Source organism: Pleurodeles waltl, chromosome 1_2, assembly GCF_031143425.1.
Source record: "Pleurodeles waltl isolate 20211129_DDA chromosome 1_2, aPleWal1.hap1.20221129, whole genome shotgun sequence".
NCBI lineage: Eukaryota > Metazoa > Chordata > Amphibia > Caudata > Salamandridae > Pleurodeles > Pleurodeles waltl.
The window spans coordinates 1137666369-1137684773 of record NC_090437.1 but is presented as its reverse complement, the minus strand read 5'-3'; positions in this window follow the sequence as shown (position 1 = coordinate 1137684773).

The following is an 18405-nucleotide window of genomic DNA, read 5'->3' as shown; positions in this document are numbered from 1 at the left end:
ACCTACATTTTCATGTAAACAGTACAGAAAGTTCACAAGGTCGACATTCACTCCTAAGTTGATTAAAGTCATTGAGAGCTTACTTCTATTTACCCTGTCGAATGCAGTAGGCAGATCCATAAATCCAGGTAGATTAGACCTCGCTTAGCAACAGTATATTTACTTACAATAATATGTCAATTCAAGCACTGCTCTACAATTCCAAGACCTGGTCGAAAACCATATTGACCAGAAGACAATACTTTGTTCTCTGCAGTCCAAGCCTGCAAACGATTAAAAATGACTCTCCCTATTATCTTAACAGAGCTGTCAGCTAAAGAAATGGGCCTGTAACATTTAGGTGATCCCCTGTCTCCTTTTTTAAAAAATTGGGACAATTGTAGAGAGTGACCATGACTCAGGTATCTTATCGCATAAGGAGTTATTGAATAAGTTTGCAAGTAGGGATCCCCAGAAACCCGGATGACATCTAAATAGATCCATAGGGATCCTGTCCAGGCCCAGCGCCTTTCCACCTGTGCTCGAAACCATAGCCCCCTCAACCTCATGAACTTGCAGCGGGCCAGCAAATGCAAGTGCCTTCTGCAATACGGTCTCTAACTCTCTGTCGGCTACATTTTAAAAGTGTATTACCCAATCATGACCTGAAATACTGCTGATTAGACGGTTTGTTTGTAGTACATCTCTTTGATGGAGGCAGTTGACTTTCTCCCAAAACATCTTGCCATTACTTTGAGCAGCAGCCCGTTCCAACATTTCCCAGTCCTTATTAAAAGTGCTTCCATTCTTTTAGAGCCGCATTATAAAAGAATCTTGCCTCCTGAACCTTTTTTTTTATCCCTGGGGAGCTTCACTAACGCTGATCTCAAATACCGATTAGTAATAGAACACTTTGCATTGAATCAATGGGGACTATTTATTTTGGGTTTAAAAGGTTGTGATAACATATTCTTGACTGCTTCGCACAACAATAGCACTGGAACAACTCAGCCCCAGAACCTTCCTCTAAACATCCCAAGATAATCAAGAGATTGTCTCTTATAAGGCCAGTTAGTGTTGCTATAGGGTCTTTTAAGTGCCACACTACCACTAAGCCATCCCTCATATGTTTATTGATGCCATCAGACACTTTTGGGTTGGCATCTTTATTCAAGGGAAAACAAGCATAGAGGTGCATTATGATCACTCCATGAAGTTTCAAGCACCATGCTATTTTTACACCACTGAAGACAGTTTTTTGTGGCAAATACATAATCAATAACAGAACCCTGACCCCCTCCTCAGTACTTTGGCTTATCTGGACCAGAGCCTTGAAAAAAATTAACTACATCTGTCAAATCATATTGAGCTACTAGATTCCACAGATACAGTCTTCTCGCATCACAGGGCACTTCTTCCGTAACCTTACTCCTTAACATATGTCCATTTTAGAATTAAAATCACTCCAAATAAAAATGCTCGGTTGTCGAGTGATACTTTTCCCAAAAAACTTAATGCTTCTTATGAAGCTAAATAGCTCCTCAAACAGGCCACTATAAGTGTTGGAAAAGTTGTTGTTATAAAAATGTACTAAATATAAGCTGAACGATCACTTTTTGTCTCTCAGAAGTAAGGCCTGTTAATCAGAACTACCTGTATCTATAACTGTAACAGTAATTCTGATGCTAAGTTTTACCCAGATCGAAAGACCGCCACTAGCTCTTCCAAATTGAACAGCAACAACAGGGCAAGAATAACAAGAAAAAACTTTTAAAACTGCAGAAGTGGTATCTCAAGTTTCTTGGAATACAATGAAATCATAACCTTCAATAACAAAATCCACTCTGGGCTGGCAATTTTGCTTCTTAAGCCTGCCACATTCAGGCTTAACAGGGAAAACTGTCTGTACCTACCCTGGCTATTACAGTACATCTCACTTCCTTGGCCCCTTTCCCTCAATAAGGTATTTGACAAAGGCAAAAGAGTAATAGAAGACACCTGTTCTAAAGCAGGCTTGTCATGATGTGAGGACACACTATAATAAGAAACAGGTCTACTGTAAAGGGAAGATCCCCGTCCGATTCCCTATCCCTGACACCTGGAGCTACCTTTTGCAGGCCCTTATACTGTCAGTCCATCTTGTTAGGATCTAACAATAGGTCAATATGCTTTTTACACATAACACTTGAAACACCTAAAGGGAGCTGTGCTAGGAAAGTCAAGGAAGAAATCATGGGATTTTGGGGGTTATTTGGTCTGTAGAAAAAGCCATGAGGTCAAACTCTAATTTTACCCGAATTGCCAAGAGTCTCAGAAGGCTGGGAGGGAATTTTCTTTGCCCGATGTGGATACCTAAAGTTAATAGTAATGCAGGGATACATTTATCAGAGGGACCGATCCAGGCGACACTACGAGTCAGCAAGATATTTCCATAATGACAGATATCAAATTGAAAATGATTAACTAACCAGTGACAGACCTTGTTTTGTAATTTGGAGGTAGATTCTAAATGTGAGTTTAGCACAGAAGGAACACCGACCAGAACAACAACATATGGACAACAAGTAGGAGGGAGATTAATCACTGGTAAGTATGGGGGTGATGCTACAGCTAAAGACTCTTGTGGCACTGCATCAGGGACAGTTGAAGACACATTGGGAGCCAATGTATTACCTATAGGAGCTAAGATGGATGCAGGTCGCTTATCATGCAGACATAGGCCAGGGCACAGTAGACTGATTCCTGCTATCTCTTCCTGTCTAGTATTTACACGGGGGAGAACATTCAATAAAGAAGAGTGTCCCAAAGAGATCTTTTCAGGATCGTCTGTAGTATCTATAGGCCCCCTCGGTGACTGCCTTTGTTGACTCTGACATTATCCTAGAAGTTTCTCTACTGCTACTTATAATTTCCCTAATCTATCTCTCAGGGGGTTTAAGCACTCGTTCAAGGAAATTATACATTTTTGGGCAACCATATCCCAATCTGGTATTTGTACCATACCCTGATTGACTGTTTCACCATGCACTCCAACAGTTGACCCTCTTAAAGGAGGTGAAAAGGGAGCGATAGTCTTAGCTTTCCTCTTGCGCTTAGTAGCAGGTGAGGCTGTAGTTATAGTTTGGTTTGGGAGCTCCACATGAGAATTAAGTACCCTACTACTGACCACAGGGGCATCTGACTCTATTACAGGGATAGAGCCATTTAAGGCGCTGATAGCCTACCCTCCTATCTCAGTTTCTACAGCAAGTATCCCTATAACATCAGTATGGGAAGAACCTGCACAACCAATGGACAATCGCCTCTCTGCCAAATCAATCTCCTTAGAGACAACACTAACTGCTCACACCAAAAAGGTGGTTGCAGAATTGCACCCTATGGGCGTTTTACTGCAGGCTACCTTCTTCTTGCCCATGACTGCTTTCTAGTCTGATATAGCCCACTACCAATGGACATAAGCTTGTTATAGCCCTATAGCAATCCTTCTTGTGCACACTACTTTACTCAACACTTTCTATGCTATATGAGTCAGCAGTCAGTGTCAATGCTTAAAAACATGAAAGAGAAAGAAACAGAAAAACCAAGAGAGTGGGCCGTGCCCAACCTCTTCCGGCCGCTTGTTAGTGGGCTCTAGTGTGAGCAGCTGGTCCCCAAAATGGCCGCCTCCTGGGGTGAAGAGGAGCCTGGGATATGTAGTCCCCCACAAGTAGATTAGTGCATACCGTGCGGCGATGAACTGGTCGCACTTTATAGCGCTCATTGGTGGGCTCCAGTGTGAGCAGCTGGTCCCCGAAATCGCCGCCTCCTGGGGCCAAGAGGAGTCTGGATATGTAGTCCTCCACAAGTAGATTAGCACGTCCCATGCTGCGGGGATCTGGCTGTGCTTTATAGCGCTTGTTGGTGGGCTCTAATGTAAGCAGCTGGTTCACAAAATGGCCGCCTCTTGGGGCCAAGGGGAGTCTGAGATATGTAGTCTGCCACAGATAGAATAGCGCATCCTCCACACTGCAGTGATCTGGCCGCGCTTTATAGTGCTCATTGGTGGGCTCTAGTGTGATCAGCTGGCCTACAAAATCGCTGCCTCCTGGGGCCAAGAGGAGTCTGGGATATGTAGTCCCCCACAAGTAGATTAGCTCGTCCTGTGCTGTAGTGATCTGGCCGCGCTTTATAGCGCTAGTTGGTGGTGGGCTCTAGTGTGAGCAGCTGGTCCCCAAAATCACCACCTCCTCGGGCCAAGAGGAGTCTGGGATATGTGGTCCCCCACAAGTAGATTAGCGTTAATAGTCTAATGGTTTGTATTTGTGCGGGAGAGGCAGGCTATGCTGTAACAGCAGGTCTGGAGCTCAGAGTACTTTGCACACACTGTACAAATCTCCTCTATAGAGTGAATGTATAATTTAAGACCTGTACTAACTCCTCGTTGGGAAGGGTTCCATGGCAAGGAGTGATAGAATAACTGCCAAAACTGACTAGGTAGCCCCCTTATTGTTTAGAGGCCCCAAATGAACATGTCTGTGTATGTGTGATAAATGAACACCAAATCAATTTTGGTGTTCTTGCTATGTTAAAGGTATTTCCAATTTCTAGTGAGCCCTATAGTGTACAGGTGGATCTACAACCATGTTTTCATGAAACTGCCCTGAGGCAGCATCAACAGGCTCAAGCTCCACCCAGAAGTAAACATTTTCACAGGCATACCCTGGATATAAGCTCTTAAAAACGTTAATGCCCTCAATTCATCAATTGGAAGTAACCATGATTACTATGGATGTCTCCGTAATAACATAATAATGGTTCAGATGTGTCTAATAAATGTAAACTACTCTGGGTGCAGCCGGAAGATACAAGTCCCATGTTGGGCACCAGTTGCTGCATAATTTACTACTTTGCTGTAACTCTACAAGGGGTGCTTTCACACCCACGAGTGACAGAGGTGAATTTGGTTCAATGCACCAGCAATGAATCTGAATTACATTTTATTGTAGCCTTGCAAGACACTATTCAATGTGTCATTGACATAGAAGCATTGCTTTTGGGTTACTAACAACCGCATAAAGGGATCAGAGGCAACGTGAAAACAGCAACAAACCTTATTTTGTTATTCACAGTATCAGACCCACTGCGCTAAGAAGAATGAACACTTCGGGGGTGATTTTAACCTTGGCGGACGGCGGAGGCCGTCCGCCAAGGTACCGCCGTAAAATGACCGCACCGCGGTCAAAAGACCGCGGCGGCCATTTAAACATTTCCTCTGGGCCGGCGGGCGCTCTCCGAAAGAGCGCCCGCCGGCCCAGAGGAAATGCCCCTGCAACGAGGACGCCGGCTCAGAATTGAGCCGGCGTAGTTGCAGGGGTGCGACGGGTGCAGTTGCACCCGTCGCGTATTTCAGTGTCTGCAAGGCAGACACTGAAATACTTTGCGGGGCCCTCTTACGGGGGCCCCGCGGCACCCCCTACCGCCATCCTGTTCATGGCGGGTTTCCCGCCATGAACAGGATGGCGGTAGGGGCTGTCAGAATCCTCATGGCGGCGGAGCGCGCTCCGCCGCCATGAAGGATTCCCCCGAGCAGCGGTAAGTCGGCGGGAGCCCGCCGACTTGCCGCTTCTGACCGCGGCTGAACCGCCGCGGTCAGAATGCTCGTGGGAGCACCGCCAGCCTGTTGGCGGTGCTCCCGTGGTCGGTGGCCCTGGCGGCCACCGGCCGCCAGGGTCAGAATGACCCCCTTCATGTTAAAAGCATTTATTGCTAAATGAACAATATTTTTCTTAGTACATCTGAAACAACTGCACAGAATATTATAAAAACAGCAACAAGACATGTTATAAATAATGAGAATAAAATGAAAGTTGCTAGCATTGTTAAACCGTAATTTAGAATATTATCTGCAACCTATTCCCTAGTATCTACTTTCTTAGGGAGAAGAGATGCACTGCATACCTTGTTTACAACAAAAAGCTGTCTTTATCAACTGAGGCGTGAAGACAGTGTTCCTCGTGAAGGGCAAACACCCACTGTGGTAGCAGTCAGTCAGTCTTCCTCTGGGACTTATCTTTATCAGTTTCAGGCTTCAGCTTCAGTCTTCAGGATATAAGGCTTCAAGTGAGTTGTAGCATCTGCAAAGTACAAAGTGTAAAGTGCTCTAGCAGCAGGCAAAACCAACACTTCTATAATCATGTGTGATAATTTGAATGAAGGCCCTCTCCTGACAGGTGGTCAAGTTCAGCTACTTATAGGGAGCTGAAGAGCTACCAGTAGCTCACAAGATATGCATTGGAGAATCCTACCTTAGATTTGTCATTAATCGGAGAAGGTGATGGTATCACAGTTCCTGGAAAGATAAGGTCTGGTGACAATTGAGTTTAAAGGCAGAAATGAAAAAGATTCTGCATAAAACATGGAATATGGTGTCCATTGTTTAAGCTGGGGAAGATGGAGGCCTCCATAAGCTATAAATGGAGTTGGGGCCTACCTAAGACGGAGTCAGACCTTAGGGACTTTACCTTAAGCACAACATTATATACCGACTTGAGTTTGGGAGGATGCCAACAATTCATCATATTTCTCACCATATCCATATTGGCAGTGTTCTTAGTATGACTCTGAGCATACGAAAGTAGTGCTGCCACCTCTGCTTTCCTAGAAATGGGGAGGGCCATTACCCCCTTGCCCAACCATTACTCTCATGGCATCTGTGATGCGCAGACAGCGGTGCTGCCTGCTTCTTCAAGAAGCTGGGATGGGCAACAGGGAAAAATGCACAACAAATGTATGAAAACATAAAAATAAGCACACAAGGGCAGTAACAAAGTATAAAAAAAGTGAAACTAATGTTGAAAAGGGAATAGGTTGGCAAGAATGGGGTGGATGACATGGATAAAGATGATGGGCCCTAAGGAGCAGGAAATGTGAGGAATAGCTAGGAAGGTGCAGGCTGGAGTAAAGCAAAATGGCCATGCACTTGCACAGTGTGGACTGCAATCACTGTCAGTATATTTTTTGAGTTGAGGTGCAGGATTTGCATTTCATATACTTACACATAATTTGCTTATTTTTTTGATAATTTTATGTAATCACTCAAAAGAAAGTTATGGGAATTTCACACATCCCTAATTTTTAGAAGAGCGTTAAGTGATTCCATGTAAAGATTGAAGATGGTGGTATATGGAGGATATAACCTTGTAGTGCACCCTGCTGATGTAGAGAATGGTTGAAGCACTTATGCATTAGGATCGTCCAGGGATGAGTTGAACCGTGTGAGAGGTGCAGCCTCAATTCTCACCCTTCTCTGTCAACTGCTTTCAATTTATAGTCATCTAGAAAAAGAAAAATAATCGGCTGTTGATACAGTTGAATGTATCTGTTTTATTGTATTACTGTTATTGTGGTGCTCTTGCCGGCATCCCGCCTAGGTCAGCAGCACCTGAGGCCACGTCTGGTAGGTGGGACACACAGCCCTCAGGAACAGGAATTGGCATAAGAGCACTGGCGGGATGCTTCAATCCCTGTGCCAACTTGTCCTACGGCGGCAAGCTCACTGGTGTAGCCGCATCCACTATCCTGCTTTCCCCTTGTTGAAATCTACATGGACGATGTCCTCAGTGCTTTCATAGCCCAGCAAAACTTCTGGGTGTGGATCTCTGGGAAAGTATATGTCTGTCTCCTCATTACAGTCAATGGGAGCTTCCCAATCCAACATGGTTGCCTAAACTTCAATGAGGTAATTTCCTGTTTTTTGACCTCTAAAAAGAAGGAGATCTGTCCATTCCTTACATTGCAATGCATTTTGGTTTCCTGTGGTTGTGTTCCAGTTATCTAGTCTGTCTCTAAGAATTTTCTGGGATTCACCTGTTCTTTGCTTCCCCGTTGTTTCTTCCAGCTACTCCTCCCCCAGTGCTCCTTTTTCCTTCACTGGGATTTTCTGGAGTGTTCTGCCCAGCCACTCTCTCTGATTCGAAGTCCAGCCTCAGTACCTTGCAGCCTTCTTGGAGGTTTTTTGCCTTAGGGCTTTTTCCTCCATCGTGGGGCCTATTCTAGAAGGCATTTTCTGCTTTGACACTGCCTGGTGAACAGCAGCATTGTGGCTACAGAAAAGGGTCATCTATATCTGTGGCAGACAAGAACTGTGAAGACCTGGGTTTCCGGTCCAACTAAATGGCAGTTTATGGCAATTATCGTGAGAAAGTGGATCATTATTAGGGATTATATGGGAGTCCACAATACATAATGTCACTATTCTTGTTAGGTTCAGTAAAAGCTTCCTGTAACTTAAACCTGAGCCTAACTTCTGGTAGCTATGGCACAAAGCAGACAGTTTTAAATTAATGCTCATCAACATAGCCACCTTGGCACAGTGAAACAAAGCAGAATAAACAACAGAAGAGCATAAAAAAATGAAAATTAGCCTAATGGCAGAGAATATAGCTGAAAATATTGGTTTATCAAGCCCTTCTAAAGGTAGATGTGAAAGAATGTTCTTTATGTGCAAGGGAAGGTTATTGTGGACCCAGTTCATAAAGAGTCAGGCCACAGAATTGCAAATACTTGAAATGAGGAACAACGAGCAATAGCCATGAGTTAGAGTATATGCTTCTCGCGTGTATATAGCAAATACATTATTGTGTAGATTTTTCCACTCCATTTAAAAAAGACCTGTCCATCAGGGACATAATGCACACCCTTGCAGCCCCTATGGAGGAGCTGGGACCTCAACCCTGCAAGAGGGCCAATTCAGCACACGATCAACAATTATCTATGAGATGGGCAACAGCTGGGTCTGGTGGCTTAGTGGAATAATGCATCCACTGTAGGAGCCTGTGTTTGACCTCATAGTCACAGGTTCAATTCCCAGCAGGTTCACTCAGCCTTTCAACCAAAATTCTGAGGTTGATGAAATGAGTACCATTGAGTTGTGTAATGATAAACATCTGTTATTCAGCACCTAGATACCTATGGGTTATGTGCGCTTTACAAATACACATGTTATGTTATCACATTCTGCAGGAGCGCCCCATCATTGTGTGTAATGACTTTGCTGCACTGAAGGCAGAGTATCTTTGCAATAGGTTTCTTCTTGACCAGGCTCCAAAACGGTTGTATCCTGGGTGATGTGGTCACATTTTTGCAGATTACTGACTTTCCATACTGGGAAGTCCTCAATGCTTGGCATTTTTGATAGGGAGACTAGATAGTTAACTAGGCCTTAACCCCATCTTGTTCAAAATGGATATCTCCCATTGCACATTTACTGTTGATAATTTCTGTTGCTCACAGTCAAGCAAAGCTATGTTTGTTTATTTCATTGACATTGTTTTGTTGTCCTTAAAAAAGACTTTCTAACATGGGCTCAGTAATATTGCAATTTGAATGCCCTTTTGCTAGCTTTCTCTGCTGTATTCATTTATAATAGCTTGCTCTGTTTTCTATATAAGTTATTCTGCCATGTCCAGATGACTTCACTCCCCTCTAGCAGAATCAATATCATGTAGTGGAGTAGTGCTTAGATTGTAAGCCAAAATTATGTTTACTAAAACCATGCTCTAATTTGCTGAGAGTATAACTCTTTTGCTCATACCATGATAAATTTGCAGTTTTTGCACTTCCCTATGCAAGAAAAGGGCATATCAACACTTGATTCACGGGTGAACCAAAATACTCCTCCGGGACTTTTCAATGTCGCTGGAGATGCTGTCCGATTAATTGTTGATTTTGCTGCTCCTTTGGGACTGAGAGCAGCTTTTAAATTTTGCCCTCAACTCTGTAATGCCCTACTGTAGAGAGCATTCATGGCATTGACTTTATGCATATGCATTTTCTGTACTGTATCTCTTTTTTGTAATAACTCTTTCAAAAAACTTTAAATTTCTAATTCCACTCTAGAGTTATTGAGTCTGTCACTTTTTGATTCTGTCCTTATACAATTAACTATATATCAATATGTTTTGTGGCGGCATCTCAGGACACAGTGCCTCATGAAATTGAGGTTTAACACTGTCTCAGGACACATGCCTTATGAAATTGAGATCCATCCACTTGTGGGCAAGTTATTGGGGTGTCTTTCCAGGTGTAAGACTTTAGGGATTCGGAGCACCCCCAAAACTTTAAGAGCAGAGTATTTCTGGAAAATAAGAGCACCCCATTTCTGCCATATGTTTGCCCTGCCCCTAGTTTTGTCATAGTGAATTTCCCACTATGGAGTTTCCAGTGGATTTCGTGCTGAGTTTCTGACTTTCAGTGCCGTTCCTGAGCAAAGAAGACTGTAAGATAGATAAGGCAGAATAATTCATGAGATTGAGAGCATTCTGGTGTGATGTGAATGTGTTGTGGTTTGCCTCTATCTTATTTATCTGGACTGTTATACTGCATGTGTGGTTTTTGGTTTTGTACTGTTGATTCTAGATTCAGATGTGTTTAATTAAACCACCTTAGTTTGATTAGTTTTACTTTAAGGCATTGCCTTACTTGTGATTTGCATCAAAGAAGTGTTGATTTTATTATTATTATTGCTTGTTTTGGTAATTGGATTTGTTGCAATCCAAGATCGCAAGATATTATTGTTGAACTTGTCTGAAATACAGCAGAGTTCCAGAACCCAAGAAAGAAGGAGTTAGCAGATTCGTATCAGCTTTTCTTTTGGATTTACATCTTCTGATTTCCAGACTTCCTCCATTTACTGATGGTGTAAAGAGACAGGCGCCATTTGCTGCAGTTGTATCTGACCATGGTAAAGCGGGAGAAGGCCTGGGAATACAACACAAGGATTGACTATGTTTACAGTGGCAGGGGTGGCTATGACAGTGAGTGTAAATGCCCTATCTGGGAAATCCATTGATGACTTTGCTGAGTACTAGTAGATGTGACCATGGTAAATGTGCCTGCTCTTGTTCCTACTAAGCCTTCTAGACAGAGGTAGGTCAATATTGGCTCTTGAAGACTGAGTTTGGAAAAAATGTATAGGAGACAATTAATTTAAATAGACAAATGTCCTATGATGTAGATGAAAACAGATACTTGATAAGAGAAGCAGTGAGGTGTGCAACTGTGAATAAAGGGCATTAGTTTAAGAATATGAGATTGATATGAGCAGGGTGCAGAATGTACAGAAAAATTATGAAATGGATTTGAGTGAAGCAGAGATAAAGGAAATGGGCTTGGTGACTTTGCGAGCTCACATTACGGATTTAATTGAAAGAACTAAAGAATGGAGAGACTTGAAGAAGTACCTTGAAAGATAGAAACAGAAATGTACAACTAAGAAGGTGGTTGCTAGTGATTCAGGACAAAAGACAGTGTCAGAATTCCCCTTGAGAGAAATGCATGGGGGAAATTATGTCTATGGGGGTTATTCTAACTTTGGAGGAGGTGTTAATCCGTCCCAAAAGTGACGGAAAAGTGACGGATTTACCACCAGCCGTATTACGAGTCCATTATATCCTATGGAACTCGTAATACGGCTGGTGGTATATCCGTCACTTTACCGTCACTTTTGGGACGGATTAACACTCCTCCAAAGTTAGAATAACCCCCTATGTGTCCTGGACTAGGAGTGATCTTCATTACTTTAAAACACAGTTTCCAAAATTGAAAGAGGGACCTGACAAGTGGTATAATGAAGTTCATAGAATGGTGGCAATTTTGAAAAATGCTGTGGATTGATTTGGACACATTATTGGGATTGTTGTTTCAAATGATTTCTGGACAGAGTGTAAGGTTGATTGACCTATTGAGGAACCAGCTAGAGCTGCATCTAGTAATGCCCTGGCTGATGTGGTTGCTGACAAATATTAAGCTGTGATAGAACATTTGGAAAAAGGTGTCAGAGAAGTAAGTGAATTGAGCAAAAAATCATGAGAACTACTCAAGAGTCGAAGAAGTCAGTACATGCTTATGAGAAGGTGTATAGGAAGCACAGCAGAGTTCCAGGCTTCAAGAAAGAAGGAGTTAACAGATTTGTATCAGCTTATGTTTTTGATTTACATCCAGATATTAGTTCACATATTCATCAGAGTGTGAATAAGGGTATTGATAAGATCCTGAAATATGGCCAGTATTATAGTGACTGTTTTAATACAAAGTTGTAGGACTTGGCCCTCATACCTAAATGTTTTTTCTTTCCGTGCTCAACCCTCTGGTAGCTTGCCGAAGAGCAGTCAGGCTTAACTTAGAGGCAATGTGTGAAGTATTTATGCAGTGCTTCAAACAGTAATATTGTCAGAACACAGCTCATGCAAAATCCCTCACCAAATTAGAAAGATAGAGTAACTGTTAGTAAATAAATCAAGACCAAAATGACAGAAATCCAATTAGTAGAACCGGGGATAAACATTTAAAAAATGTCAGTGAAAACAGAGCCAAAAAGCACAAAGTACTAACTGAGGTTATCTGGGCACACCAGACTGGGAGAAAATAGAAAGTTCAGGCCAACTGTGATGGAGTGCTGGCTGGCTAGAGAGACATAGTTAGACCAGCAGACCAAGAGAACTTTAAGATTTCATTTTAAAGCATCGTGAGGCCCCACATCAAGGATGCATCACACAACCAAGGCAATGTGAGGTCCTGGGGGGATATACATCGTACAGCATTGATGCCCAGGGGCTGTGATGCAAGGCCCTGCATCATCAATTGGGAGGCCATTGATTAGGGGGATTGTGGTGTGAAATCCTGTGTAGAGGATGTGTCACGCACCGATTAGTTCTGAAGAAGCAGCGGGGCTTGCGATGAGGAGTCATGCATTTTCATTAAGGAGGTAGAGGCCAACAGGCTTGTCATGGGAGGGCCTGCTTTGGGGAAGAGTGATGCAGCAGCGCTTCCAATGAGGCTGTGGGCTATGAAGGTGAGTCCTAGTGCTGGGAAAGTCCACTCAGCAGAGGAGATGTGTCAGTTCTGCTCAGGGTTGCACCACACAGGCAGCAGAGATGCATTGGTTCTGAAGAGTCCACAGATGGGCTGGTAAAGCAACTTCAGGCCCACCTCCAAGTTGGTGGCACCAAGTGGCAGTGTAGGACTAACAGTTGCAGAATCCAGGTGCAGGTTTTCAGAAACTAGTCCTTGGAGTCACTGTGGTAGTCCTGGGAAAAGGCTGCTGGTCCAGTCCTTCTCACCCAGACAAGCACAGCAGGGCAGCATTCCTTCAGGACAGCAGTCCAACAGAGTGGGAGTCCTTTCAGAAAAACCTTCTTCCTGGCATAGTCTTCAATAGTTCTAGAAGTGTACTGAAAAGTCAGTGTTTTTGATCCAATAAGTATACCTGGTGCCTAGTTTGAAGTGGGAGAAGCTTTGTGAAGATTCTCTTTGAAGTTCACAGGTTTCCTGCCTCCCCTGCTCTGGCTGCAGACTAACTAAAAGGGGTATGCAGACCTTTGCGTGATGGCAGGATACAGCCTATTCAGATGTAAATGAGGTTGTGCCCATCTCTGCCCCTCCTTCCTGCCAGTGAGGACCCATTCAGGTACACCTAAGTTCTCTCTTGTGTGTGGCTGCCTGGATGAACAAAAAGACCAACTGCCAACTACAACTAAACCTAGTCTTGTGACTCAGAGACAGCCTATAGGCACTAAATGGCCAAGGCAGGAAAAGGCCAACTTTCTAAAAGTGGCATCTTCAAAATTGTAATTTGAAAACCAATTTTACCATAAAAGAGGATTTCCTATTACAGTCCCAAAGATATAAAACATGAACTGTTGTGCAGTTTTAAACTAGTATTGTGACCTTGCAAAATAAAACATTTGCCAGTCCCAAACCTACCTTTTTAATACATAAAAGTCACCCATAGGATAGGGACTAAACAGCCCGCAGGACAGGGTTCAATGTACTTAAAAAGTGAGGCATATACTTAAGTTTTACATGTTCTGAAATTGAGAAGCTCTTACATTTGTTTTTCACAATTACAAGGCTTACGTCTCTCATTCATAGGATTATCTTGTAACATTTAATAAGGACAACTTCTAAATGGGAACAGGCAGAAATGTCAAGTTTGGTGTCTAAAGTAGAGTAATTTAAAATCCTTGTTAATGTAAAGTCATATTTTAAGTCATAATTCCGAAAATCCTACTTTTAGAAAGTTGGCATTTTTTGTCCTAACCATTCAGTGCCTGCAGATCTAGCCTTGGTCACATGACTAAGTGTAGCTGACATTTGCATCAGTAAGCCTCTCCCAGAGCACACTCACAAAAGGTTTGGCACTAGTCTTTTGTGCCCTAGACAAGCTAGGCCAGGGTGGGAAGACAGAAAATTCCAACCACCTCTGGGGGTGGAAATCATCAGCTCCATCTCCTACTTCAAAGCTGGCAACAGGTATAAATAATGGACCCTCAAACTCAAATCTTCAGTACACCTCTGGAACAGTGAAAGAGTCGAAAAGATTGCTATGCTGCTCTGCAAGAAGGACTGGTACCCTGCTGCCTTGCTGCCCTGCTGTCTAATAATGATAGACTGGACAGGCAGCTTGAACCCAGGACTGCCAGGGTGACTCCAAGGGCTAGTTGCCTGGCCTCCTTATTAGAGCCTCAGGGACAGAAAAGCCTTCAACTACCTTGAAACCAGCACCTGGATTCTGCCTGCTGTGAGTCTAACTCCCACGTCCTGGACCCTTGGAAGTGGGTCTGAAGGTGATCTTTCTGCCCATCTGTGGTCTCTTGGGCAGAACCAATGTAGTGCAATGCATTGGCTCACAGCCTCGCATTGGAATCGCTGCCGCAAGATGCATCCCTGAGGCAGGACCCTGCAGCTCCTTGGAACTGCCACTGTGTGATGTATCCCCTAATCAGGACCTTGCATTGCAGCACTGCAGCTCACAGGAACCACCACTGCATGATGTAACCTCGATGCAGGACCTCAGATCACAGCCCTGCAGGCTCCTCAGAGCTGCTGCTGTGGGTCACATCCTTAACACAGGACCTCACAATGCTCTGTAACCTGGATTTAAAGTACTCTGGGCCATATTTATACTTTTTGACGCAAAACTGCGCTAACGCAGTTTTGCTTCAAAAAAATCTGCGCCGGCTAACGCCATTTTGAAGCACTGTGCGGGCGTCAAATTTATACTTTGACGTACGGCGGCGCAACCAACAGGTGGGAGTCATTATTTTGTGACGCACACAGCGGCGTTCCGTCGTAAAAGAAACCAACGTTAAGGCGACGCACATCACTGTGGGTCCATTTACGACAGCGCAATCCGGAAAACGCTGTTTTTCTTCACGCAATTGCGTCAAATATTAGCGCGAAAACTGCCCTTTCAGCAGAGGAGAGCCAAAATGGATCCCAGATGCCACTACAGACCCCAGGAGGATGACAGCAGACCAGGAACCAGCCAGGAGGACCCATACAGGAACCAGGACATTTTTAGGAAAAAAAGAAAGTGTCGCTTCAGTGAAGAGGAGCAGGAGATCCTGGTGAAAGAGGTGACGGAACACCAGCACCAACTGTTCATCACCTCTAAATTGCTACTCAGTAGGAGAGAGGCCATATGGAAACAAATAGTGGACAAGATCAACAGTGTGGCTGAAGAACGCCGCACAGTCACTGAGTGTAAGAAAGCTATAGTACCAAATGGCAGGAACCTCCCCATGGAACATACATACCCAAATTAGGGGGTGTGGATGACATCCGCAACTATTCATAGAAATAAGACAAAGGCACCAGTACACTCAAATGCCGAATTTCCATACCTGACACAAACATAAGCCAAAGTAAACAGCAATAGGAGCCACACAGCACTAATGACACACACATGCTGCATACGTCAGGGTCCCTCACGTGCCTGGCTAACAAGGCTACATAACTAATGTCATACTGCTCAGACAACACCTGAGGAGGGGACACAGGCAACTGGTCACTGAAACACACTTGCAAAGACTGACAACCAAGTAGGACCTTCATACGATAAACAGGTCAATCCAATGAAACACAAATGACCCAACATCATCTTCAAAGATCAACAATGTTTACATCCATACTACATCCTAACATTGACATGCATAGGAAATGCTACGTCACATGTACATTTCGGGCAATGTGAATAAAAAGTGTATGGGGCAGTTCCTGAGAGGCAAGTGTGCTGCCAGGGCATTCACAACACCCACAGTCAGTCAAAGTGTAGTGTGGTAAGTGTAACGTATACTTTGCGCATTAGTCTCAGGCTGTAGGCCTGTGTGCACCTTACCCTGAATGTACTTTTACTCATTTGCTCACATCTAAGATCCTCAGAGCACTTTGCACTAAATGCTTCTTATTGGCCTTCCTATCAGTTAAATTAGCAATTAGCCAGTCCTAGGGTGTTGTTAATTAGTAAAATCACACTATTTTGCCTACTTCTGCACTGGAGTTTGCCAGAACATATTCACTCTGTGGCCCAGTCAAGGATACAGTCTGGTACTTTGCCGATAGATGTGGTAGGGGTTAAGATTTGGCATTCCTGCGTAGGGAAACTTTGTCATCGCGATGACATATGACTTATAAAATCAATTCCTTGTCCCAAGAGACGCAAGAGGGAGTTTCCAAACAGAGAATCACAACTAGACGCTGCCTGCCTTGCTGCTGATGCACAACCAGATCACAGGCCATTCCTCTGATATGAGGGATGATGTCTCCCCAGTGATTCAGACAGGGAAGCTCCAAACTTAACATGCTGTGCTATAAATAGAACAAGCAGAGGGAGAGCAGAAACTGTTAGGCACCATGATAGCTGTGTACTAATGTCTTACTCTCCTGCGGACTATTTCAATTCTAACAGTTTGTATTGTTTGAGTTATTGTGGCTCACACCTAAATATCAACAAGTCAGTTGTACAATGAAATCTCATATTGAACAAATACTGTCTTTGTCATTTGTGTATGGGAACATACCGGAAAAGAGAGAATTGTGTATGATCTGAGTGACCACGACTTCCCTGAGAAGTTCCAAAGATGTCATGCGCAGTCTAAACATTCCTTTGCTGTGGGAGACCAGAGGCGCTGCTAGTTAGTCAGAGCAAAAATAAATATCAGGGTGACAGAGTTATTTACAAGTGGGCCAGACTTAGGGCCTCATTATGACCCTGGCGGGCGGCGGAGGCCGCCCGCCAGGATCCCGCCCTCCAAATGACCGCGCCGCGGTCAAAAGACCGCGGCGGGTATTACGAGTTTTCCCCTGGGCTGGCGGGCGGTTCCAGTTAAACCGCCCGCCAGCCCAGGGGAAAACGACCTTCCCACGAGGATGCCGGCTCGTAATCGAGCCGGCGGAGTGGGAAGGTGCGACGGGTGCTACTGCACCCGTCGCGTATTTCACTGTCTGCAAGGCAGACAGTGAAATACATTTTGGGGCCCTCTTACGGGGGCCCCTGCCGTGCCCATGCCATTGGCATGGGCACGGCAGGGGCCCCCAGGGGCCCCGCGACCCCCCCTACCGCCATCCTGTTCATGGCGGCTTTCCCGCCATGAACTGGATGGCGGTAGGGGGGGTCAGAATCCTCATGGCTGCGGAGCGCGCTCCGCAGCCATGGAGGATTCCAATGAGCAGCGGAAAGTCAGCGGGAGACCGCTGACTTTCCGCTTCTGACCGCGGCTGAACCGCCGTGGTCAGAATGCTCATTGGAGCACCGCCAGCCTGTCGGCGGTGCTCCCGTGGTCGGTGGCCCTGGCGGCCACCGGCCGCCAGGGTCAGAATGACCCTCTTAGTCCCCCACACCATTAGCTATCCTGCTGCCTAGAAAGCCAGTAATCTCATGTAGGATAATGAGAGCCCACCCAACAAAATGTCCCTCCATAACAATAGTTAAACACGGAGGGAGGAGTAGGACAAAAACATGCCTATTCCTAAATAATTACAAAGCAACAGCTAGAGGCAATCAGGCAGACAAGTCTGATAGCTCTATATCATACATGTGACACACAGGTGGGCCATAGGCCTACAACAATGCCCTATGACGGACAGCAGATACCAAGACAAACACAGAGCACAAAGTTAAGGCATCCAAAGGCTTGTATCTTAGTACAAAATTGTCACAACACAGACACACTAATTGTACCCTGTTTCATTGCAGAGGAACATGGATCTCCTGCTGATATGCCTGTCCCTGAGTTCCCTGATGACATGGATGACGAGCCCATAAACATCCCACAGGAGACCATCCAATTGGTCCTTGAAAGCCTCCAAACCCCACCTTCAGTCACAAGGAGGAGCACAGAAGAAGCAGCCACCACAGGAGAACCACCCGCCACCCCAATTGTAAGACCTGCCAGCTCCAACACAGCTGAGGACTCTGACGACACTGGCACCAGCTCCGAAAGAACCGTCGTTGGGGTACAGCGGGAGCTGGCCAAGGAGGTGCGGGTGGGGATGCAAACGATGGCAGCCAGCCTTGAGGGGGTGCGTTCGTGCATGATGTCTACTGCTGATCAGGCAGCTGCTATGCAAGGCCGAACATCGCTCTTGCAGGAACTTGTCAAAACACAG